This window comes from Urocitellus parryii, chromosome 7, assembly GCF_045843805.1.
Source record: "Urocitellus parryii isolate mUroPar1 chromosome 7, mUroPar1.hap1, whole genome shotgun sequence".
Taxonomy (NCBI): Eukaryota; Metazoa; Chordata; class Mammalia; order Rodentia; family Sciuridae; genus Urocitellus; species Urocitellus parryii.
Genome location: NC_135537.1, coordinates 143,661,028 through 143,671,402, shown reverse-complemented (window position 1 = coordinate 143,671,402; position 10,375 = coordinate 143,661,028).

Here is a 10,375-nt window from a genome sequence, read left to right as displayed (position 1 = left end):
TTTAAGTGGATTCTGCTTTCAAAGGCTGTGAGAGTCGTCAGCCGTGGGTTTCTTTTGTAAAGGAGCCAGCAACGTAGGTACTCCCCGACGCACTCTAATCGGGAAGAAACAAACGAACAAACCAAAAAACAAACAAAAACGATTACCAATGTAATTAAAGGCAGGTTACAAATAAAGGAAAATTGCTGGGTGCGATTATGCCCGGATGTAATTGGGAGGCTGAGGCAGGAGGATCGCGAGGCCAACTTGGGAAACTTAGACCCTGTCTGAAAGTCGAATTTAAAAAGGGGCTGGGAGGAGCGGGGGTTGTGGCTCAGTGGTGGAGCGCTTGCCTGGCATGTGTGAGGCACTGGGTTTGATTCTCAGGACCACATATAAACAAATGTTCATCAGTAACTAATAAAAAAATTTTAAAGGGGGGGGGAGGATCGCTGGGCACGTGACTCGGAGGTAGACCGCCCCTAACTTCAACCTCCAGTACCGCAGAACAACAATAATAATGATGGTAATAATTGAGATAGCACCCAATTTTTGAATTCTATTTCAGTTATCTGATGAAGCTTTTCTACAGTGTTGGTTATGTGCACACTACATGAAAAGTGAAAGAAGTCACAGTCTCAAAAGTAGCGACAGGCAAGTAAATGACGCAGTGTAGTCAGCATGATGGCTTTGGCTGCAAGACCTCAGAAGAAGGCAAACCTAACACGGCTTTGGCGGGATGAGAGGTTGAGAGACTTACTGAAGGACCCGCGGGAGCTAGCGGACTGGACAGGGTATGGCAATAACGGGGCAAAAAATGCTCCTGAGCCTGGCGCGATGGCTTATGCCTGTAATCCCAGGGACTCCAGAGGCTGAAGCAGGAGGCTCACGAGTTCGAGGCCAGCCTTAGAAATTTAGTGAAGCCCTAAGCAACTTATCAAGACCCTGTCTCAAAATTAAAAAAAAAAAAAAAAAAAAAAAAAAAAAAACGAGCTGGGGATGGGGCTCAGCAGTTAAGCACCCCTGGATTCACTCTGTAGTACCAAGAAGAAAAGCGCCAGAAAAAAAGGCATCTGAGGGCTGGGGATGTGGCTCAAGCGGTAGCGCGCTCGCCTCGCATGCGTGCGGCCCGGGTTCGATCCTCAGCACCACATACCAACAAAGATGTTGTGTCCGCCGAGAACTAAATAAAATAAATATTAAAAAAAAAAAAAAGGCATCTGAAATAACCTACTGTGGGACTGGCACTCATAGTGAAGGTGCTGATGGCAAGACAGAGTCCTAGGGAGGTTGGCTGGGGCGAGTTTTGTAGCATTCCCTAAAAGCATTCTGAGGAGTTGGATTTCCTACTGAAGTATGGGTGGCCACGAAGGAGTTTTAGAGGGCGATTAGAGAATGATGCAAGTAAGAGGTGGCTTAGGGGCCCAGCCTTTGTGTTCATATTCCACTGCCCAGCTGCATGACTGGAAAATTATTTAACTTGATCCAACTGCACTTAAGAGTTTGGTATGTAGTAATAACTAGTAATGTGAGTTATGTGTTGGTAGTAAATGCAAAAAAAAAATACTAGCAGACATCCATGGAGACCTTACCATGTGCCAGAAATTTTATATTGTTTGTCTCAAAAAACATTTGGTGTAGGTGCCATTTTTATTGACCTGTTACTATAGTATTAGATAAAAGAGGTTATCACAATCTAGCCAGTGAAGAAAAGTTCCCAGTTCTGAAGTGGTGGAATTAGGGCAATAAGGAAACAGAGGGTGTTTGACAGAATCCTTATCACCAGAATTAGGAAAAGCTAATTTGACAGTAATTTGTACATATATATTTTTTTTATTATTAGTTGTTCAAAACATTACAAAGCTCTTGACATATTTCATATTTCATTTCAATCATATTTCATACATTTGTGTACATATATTTTTAAGTCCCAAGGACTAGAAACTGTGGCAACACGAGTACCACCATAGGATATCTTACATTCTTGGGACACTTGTAAGCACCCAGTTTTCTGATGAATAGACAAATAGGAGTCTCAGCACTATATCCAGAATAAGTAATTAAAGTCATGAGAGGGAATAATATGAAAATCAGATTAACCACTGCCCATGGCAGAATAATTTGTAAACACTGGGATAGATTCTCCAGGCCAAGTAGCAGGATTAATAATGGGAGGATCTGGAAAATAAGTCTAATAAGTTTCTCCTGTTACCATACATACCTGAAAACCTATAATGGCCAGCATTGCCATAAATATGGTAACTAGTGTCATAGGGGCCCCTTCACTCTCAACCATATTCTGAACTTTGATGGTCAACTTCTTGATCTGACCCCAAGTTGAGGGAGTTGCACTTAGTGTGCTTTTCGCTTGTTGCTTGTTTCTCTCAGCATTTCTGAGATTTGGGAGTCAGCTGTTGCTAAGGCACCACTGTTTTTGGAGCAATCCTTAATCTTTTGAAACCACTGTTTTTGGAGCAATTCTTAATCTTTTGAATTGAGGTTCAAGTCTGGCTGTTGGATCCATGTTGATGATGCACTATTCTCTCAGGTACCCAACTCCAAATCTCAGCACCTTCTGGAAAAATACAGGTATAACCTTTTCCCCACATCATTACAGGATCTGGCCTGTTCCATTTTCCTGATTATAAATCTTTCCACCATTCCATTCTTGCTTTACAAACTGAACCAGAAACTTGCTATCTCTCAGCTGCAGTATGGCCCACCTTATCAATGTTTAAAAAATTTAAAGTAAAAAGAACATAATACAATTGATTCTGTGGAGATGGAATACCTATTTTCCTTTTTGTTTTTGAAGTTGAATTTTTAACATTTTATTGGCATGTTTTACAATTGTTTATCCTTGAGCAATGTATGGGATTCCTGTCATGAATAATTTGATAAGAAGCACAAATGTGTTGAAAAGAACTGACATAGGCTGAACCATTATCGGTTTTGAATTTCAGAGGTTTGTCCATAACTGTAAAAGCAGCCAGACAATGACTCATGACATGTTTAACATTTTCTCCTGTTTTGTGTTGTCTTAAAAATAAAATGAGAATAGATGTCAATAGACACATGTACCCATTGTTGTCTTCCAAGCTTTTGTACATGAGTAACATCCATCTGCCAAATATGATTTTGTTTTAGGCCCCCGAGGATTTCCCCCAAATTGATAAGACCAGGAGGTGAATAGCACATTGAGGGCATTGTTTTTTGTGGGGAGGGTATCAGGGATTGAACTCGAGGGCATTCAACCACTGAACCACATCCCCAACCCTATTTTGTATTTTTTTTTAATATTTATTGTTTAGTTCTCGGCGGACACAACATCTTTGTTTGTATGTGGTGCTGAGGATCCAACCCGGGCCGCACGCATGCCAGGTGAGCGTGCTACCGCTTGAGCCACATCCCCAGCCCCCCTATTTTGTATTTTTATTAGAGACAGGGTCTCACTGAGTTGCTTAGTGCCTCGCAAAATTGCTGAGGCTGGCTTTGAACTCATGATCCTCCTGCCTCAGCCTCCCGAGCCACTGGGATTACAGGCATTTGCCACCACACCTGGCCAAGGGCATTTTTTAACTATGGTCAAAGTCTGTACCCTAGGAGATTAAATTTTTTTGTGCAAACTGGAAGCATTTTGGTGAAATAGGGCATGTGATGCTTGAACTAAGGAATAAGGTGCTATACATTTTATTGATGTAGTAGAATGATCAATAACATTGTTATCTTTTACTAAAGGTACTAGAAAACCTGAATGAGTTTGAATATGAGCAGTAAAACATAGATAATGTTGTATAGTGTTTTGTAAAGATCTAAAAGCTGAAATAATTCCTCAAAGTTAATACGCCCAGTAGTAGCTGTTTTAATTACTTGAGTTGCCCCTACTGCATAAGCACTGTCACTGTAAATATTTATAGATTCTGATGAAAAATATTGCAGGGCAAAAATTATAGCTTGTATTTCAACACAGTGTGCAGAGGAGAAATTTGATGACCATTGGACTCTTTTTTTTTTTTTTTTTTTTTTTGCTATAAAATGTGGCCCTCCCTGAGGTGGACCCATCAGTAAAAACCATTAAAGCCTGAGAAATTGATTTAGTGCAAACAATTTTAGGGAAAACAAAAGTAATCATAGAAGCAAACTGTAAAATTTCATTAGCAGGATAATGACTATTTATTTGACCAGAAAAATTAGCAAGTGCAGTCTGCCAACTTGTGGAATTTTGCCAAAGCCAATATTGTTGCTCAGTAGTAAAAGGAACTACAATAGGGAAGGCTGTAGCCCTAAAAACTGCAACACTCAATATCAAGCTTTTTTCAATTAATTCAGCAACGAAATCATGAAATGGTGTTAAGGACTTAGAAAGAATGGGCAAGTGAAGCCATTTTATAATTCTTGCTTCTGGCTAAAGAACACCCATAGGGTATGAGTAGTAGGCAAATTAGTACTTGAATGGATCTATTTAGATCAACCCTAATAAGTTGGGCTGCTTGAAGGGCAGATTCTACACGATTCAGCCTAGCTTTAGCTTCTGGAGTAAGTTGCCAAAAACATGGAGCTAGATCCCCTTTGAGGATATTGAACAAAGGCCTCAACTCTGATGTAGTTAATTTTAAATAAGGACGTGGGCTGGGGATGTGGCTCAAACAGTAGTATGCTCGCCTGGCATGTGTGCAGCCCGGGTTCGATCCTCAGCACCACGTACAAACAAAGACAAACAAAGATGTTGTGTCCGCCAAAAAGTAAAAAAATAAAACATTAAAAAATAAAAAAAAAAGAAGGACATAACCAATTAATATCAGCCAGAAGTTTTTGGAAGTCCTTGAGAGTATGTAAGATGTCTATTCTAATTTGAAGCCAAAGGGGACGAACAGTGTGCACTTCAATCAGAATTCCAAGGTTTTGAAATGGGGAAGTCTTCTGAACCTTTTCTGGAGCTATACATAACCCATGTAAAGAGAAATATGTATGTCTGGAAAGACTTCCTGGAGCACAAGCAATTTTGCATGAGCAATTAAGATACCATCCATGGGGCTGGGGCTGTAGCTCAGTGGTGGAGCACTTGCCTAGCATGAGTGAGGCAATTTCAATCCTCAGCACCACATAAAAATAAACAAATAAAATTAAGGTATTCTGTTCATTTACAACTATCAAAACAATTAATTATCCATGTAAGCCCCGTATGTGACACATGCTTGTAATCCCAGCAGTTTGGGAGGCTGAGGCAGGAGGATCTCAAGTTCAAAGCCAGTCTCAGCAATTTAGCAAGGCCCTAAGGAATTCAGTGAGACCCTGTTTCCAAATAAAATTTTTAAAAAGACTGGGGATGTTGCTCAGTGGTTAAGCACCCCTGGGTTCAATCCATGGAACCAGAAAAAATTTGAATGTAATGGATAATCATGCATTAGGATATTTTATACAAAAGGGGGAAACAGCTTGATCTACAAAATGTTGGAACAAGGTATGGCTGTTAGCCATTCCCTGTGGTGATACTTTCCAGCAATACCATTTGCCAGGCTCTTTAAAATTTATTGTAGGAACACTAAAAGCAAAACATTTACAATCCTCAGGGTGCAAAGGTATTGTGAAGAAAAAAAAACAAACCCAATATTTTAGTTCCAGTATAAATAAATGATAAGATAAGGAATAGCAGTAGGTAATGGTAGTCCAGACTGTAGAGGACCCATAACTTCCATGGTTTGGTTAACTGCTCTAAGGTCCTGTAATAGTCTCCATTTTCCAGATTTTTTTCTTAATCACAAAAATAGGAGTATTCCAAGGACTAAAAATAAGTTCAATATGATCATCCTGAAGCTGTTCTTGTACTAATATTTGAGCTGCCTGGAACTTCTTTCCCATTAGGGGACACTGATTGACCCAAAAGGGTCACCAGAAAGCCAAGTGATTTTAGCTGCTGTTTTTTGGTGGGAGAGGTGATTAAGGCCCTTAAAGGTGTGGAGTCATTATAGCCTAGCCCTACTCACCCCTGTTGGGGGGAGGCAGAAGGTAGAAAAGGTGTTGTTACATACTTAATCCTTTAGTAGGATCAAAACCTTGATTTAACATTTGGGAGGTAACTACTGAGTTGGAACTGAATAATAGGACACCCATCTCAGCTAATATATCTCTACCCCAAAGATTAATAGGAAGATGATTAAGAGCATAAGGCTTAACCAATCTGGTATTACCAAGCCGATTCTTCCTCCCATTTACGATGTTGAGTACTGGTTGGGGCTGGGGCTCAGTGGTAGAGCGTTCACCTAGCATGTGTGAGGCACTGGGTTCGATTCCTGGCACCATATACAATAAACAAATAAATAAAAGATGTACTTTGTTGAAGCAGGGAAACTTGACCAAAACCTTGTAAGTATGCATAGGCCATATATAGAGGCCAAGCCCTTGGCCATTGCTGTAGGGCAATGACAGAGACATCAGCTCCAGTATCTTGAAAATTAAGTTGTAGACACCCCTGTTTAATTAATTGTGCCAGTACACCTGATTGGAGGAGCCACACCTCTTTTTTAGGTTCTGGGGAAAGAATTTTACCAGTTAGCTTGTAGGGTAAAAGAACAATTTGCACCATCCTAATCTCTGGAAGAATTTGAACAATAGTATTAATCATTTAAGCCATGACGTTTCCCCTTGATTGTCAGGACCTGTGACTCCTGGTAACACTTGAAAACCTTTCATGGTTAAACTACATCCCCAAATAGGTTCCATAACACCTTGTGCCAGGGAACCATAAACCCTTGTAGGGATAACCTGAGGATCCATCTCTGGGGTCAGTACAAATCTGGAAGTGGGACGGAGGTCCAATCCTGTGCTTCTGGGGGTGGCATGGTAGAGATCTCTCACTGTGGGTTTGCTGGTTGCCACAGCTGATACAGCTGTGGTGGTGTGTCAGTGTCTCCACTATTTGTTGGGGTGGCGGGCTGGCCCCCTCGACAGTTTCCCTGCCAAGAAACTAAAGGATGTCCATATTTAATCTATATTCTTTTGCCCAATGATAACCTCGCTGATATCAAGAGCATCTCTCTGATGGCCTTGGAGAGCCCTCCTTCCACTAACCATTACAGGAACAGAGAACTGTTTGCAATTATTAGTGTAATTCCCAGACTTGCCACAATTAAAACAAAGTCCCTTGAACATATCTGTTTGCTTTTCCAGATAAAAAGCCTCTTGATGCTGTGGCAAAACCTGCCCTTTGAATATATGTTGGCCCGATGTCTGTACCTAAATGAATAAAATCACTCACAGTACCCTTTTTTCAAAAAAGGCACAATGTGGGCTGGGGATGTGGCTCAAGCGGTAGCGTGCTCGCCTGGCATGCGTGCGGCCCGGGTTCGATCCTCAGCACCACATACCAACAAAGATGTTGTGTCTGCCGAGAACTAAAAAATAAATAAATAAAAATTCTCTCTCTCTCTCTCTCCTCTCTCTCTCTCTTTAAAAAAAAAAAAAAAGGCACAATGTCTTGGCACGTCTTATTTGTTTTATGCCAATTGTTTTACGAGAATGTTTCCAGCATCAGGATCTGTAATAATTTTACTTGTAGTCTGATATAAACAAGCCATAAAATCAGCATAAAGTTCATCTAGTCCTTGTCTAATTTTACTGATGTCTGTTGTTTTTCTCCTTTAGTTGGTAAACTCCTCCATGTTTTTTTGTACATATATTTATTTGCTGATAAACTTGTGTATAATTTAGCTGATTTTGTACATTTCTGAAAAGCTCCAGTTCCTGTTAACATTTCCACAGGAGTGCTTATACCATGTGACTGATTTCAAGTTCCTTGGTCACACTGGCTTCCATCCAGTCTGTCCTCCACATTAGATAATCTCCTGGACTCAAATATGCCTAGCTAGAGCTTGCCAATCATTTGGAGTTACAGCTTCATTAGAGATATTTTCAAGCAAACTAATAACAAACGGAGAAGTTGGCCCATAGCAGCTAGAAGCTGTTCCAAAGTCCTTTACAGTTTTAAAAGGAATAGGCTCAAATATGGGTAATATTTGTCCAAAATTATTAGTATCATACCTTTCAATTACAGGGAAAATGTGAAAGCATAAAATATCTTCCCCAGCTTTCTCTCCTCTCATGGGCTCAATTGAAATAGAGACAAAGGAAAGAACAGGAAAACAGTTGACATTTTTGGCAGGTGGGTACCAGAGATTGAACTCAGGGGCTCTCGACCATGGAGCCACAACCCCAGCCCTATTTTGTATATCATTTAGAGACAGAGTCTCACTGAGTTGCTTAGTGCCTCGCTTTTGTTGAGGCTGGTTTTGAACCTGCGGTCCTCCTGTCTCAGCCTCCTGAGCTGCTGGGATTACAGGCGTGCACCACCATGTCAGGCAACAGTTGACATTTCTGATTGGCACCCAAAGTAGAGGGCACTGAATATACATTAAGAATTACAGGGCTGGGGATGTGGCTCAAGTGGTAGCACGCTCGCCTGGCATGCGTATGAACCGGGTTCGATCCTCAGCACCACATACAAACAAAGATGTTGTGTCCGCCAAGAACTAAAAAATAAATATTAAAAAAAATTCTCTCTAAGAATTACAGTAGCATGCTGGGGCTGGGGCTCAGCAGTAGAGCGCTCGCCTCATGCGTGTGAGACCCTGGGTTCGATCCTCAGCACCACATAAAAATAAATAAGTGAAATAAAGGTATTGTGTCCAACTACAACTAGAAAAATAAATATTTTTTAAAAAAGAATTACAGTAGCAAAGTGTTTAGTAATGTCCTTATTTTTAACAGAAACATCTTTCTCTGCATGCTGGCATTGATCTTGATTCACCTCCGATTTTAATTCTTGTCTATATTGTAAGGGCAATGATTTATCACCTGTAGCTGAGCTTAACGCTGCAACCTTTGAAGGTACAAAGGGCAGATAAGACTTTAGTTTCTGACACCCATCTAAAGTTTGTTTTGAATCTGTTGCCTTGGTAGAGGAAAGTAATCTTGATTTTTCTTGGATAGGATTTAAACAGTCCTTAATTAATGTCTATATAGTAAAAGTTGACACGGAAATGTTATCTGAACCTTTATTAATACAGCAAGCACACAGCTGCTCTCCTACTCCCCCCCCCCCCCAGGTATCTAAATCAAGAGTATCCTCCTCTGGAAATCAAGGACAATTTTTATCAACAAATTTAAAAAATGTAACAAGCTGTTTACTTTTTAAAGTGCATCCTCGATCTTCAAGAATTGCATTAAGTGTACATAAAGAATTTTCTTCTGAGAACCCGATTTTCCCATGTTTTACATCCAGCGACTGATAACCTGCTACAAATATGCGCTCCTTACCTTGAAGTTTGACGGTGATTACTGCTAATGTCGAGATCTCAAAAACTGTGTGCATGTTCCAAAAGCGTTTCGTCCTCTGATTCTGTTTGAATTCCCTTGTACTCTTTAGTCCCTCACTGGGCGGCAACTGCTTCAACCCGCACAGCATCAACAAAGGATTTTTGAGTAGGGGTGACAGCAGATGAAGAAAAACACAAGAGACAAAAAAGACACAGAGATACTTTCATGAGAAGGTGGGAAACCGCACTCTGATGGAGGAACAGTGACCCAGACCTAGCTTCACAAGTTTATTATATAATCAGAAAGTTAAAACTAAGGGGCATTGTAAATTGCTCAAGGCTTGTAAGTTGTCAGAGGCTTTTTTGTGCACTAAAAAGTTACAGAACTAGAAACATTTGCAGCAGTTATCCTGCTATACTGTTGCAGTGCTAAGAGCATTCTGTACTTATCCTGCTGCACCCAGGACACCCATTGTCCTGAGACCTCCTATAACTGTTAGCATTAGAGCCCAGAGTCAAGGCTGATAACTCCTTGCCTTTGGCAAGGAATGTTTCCTGGGTTTGGCTCTGCCCAAGCCGCAGGATCAGCTAATGACCATCCACTCTCCACATTTTTTTTTTTATTATTTTGAGACAGGGTGTCACAAAATTGCTGAGGCTGGTTTTAAACTCAGGATCCCCCTGCCTCAGCCTCCCGAGGGATTACAGACGTGTACCATAACACCTGGATAGATTTGAGTTTTAGAAAGATCATCCTTGCTGCCATTTGGATAGTGGTTTGTCAGAAGTTAGATAAAGGCAAGTCTTAGAGAATGTGACAGCAACCCTGGTGAGAGAAGAAAAGAGTCTGAAGTAGAGAAATGGGAGCAGGAAGTCACATATTCAATCTTCAAAAAATAAAAAGCAGCCTGGTGTGGTGGTGCATACCTGTAATCCCAGCAACTCTGGAGACTGGGGCAGGAGGATGGCAAGTTCAACCCCCAGTACCTCAGAATGTAACTTTATTTGGAAATAGATTCTTTTCAGAGATAATCAAACTAAGGTGAGATCATTATGGTGATCCTAATCCAATATGTCTGGTGTCC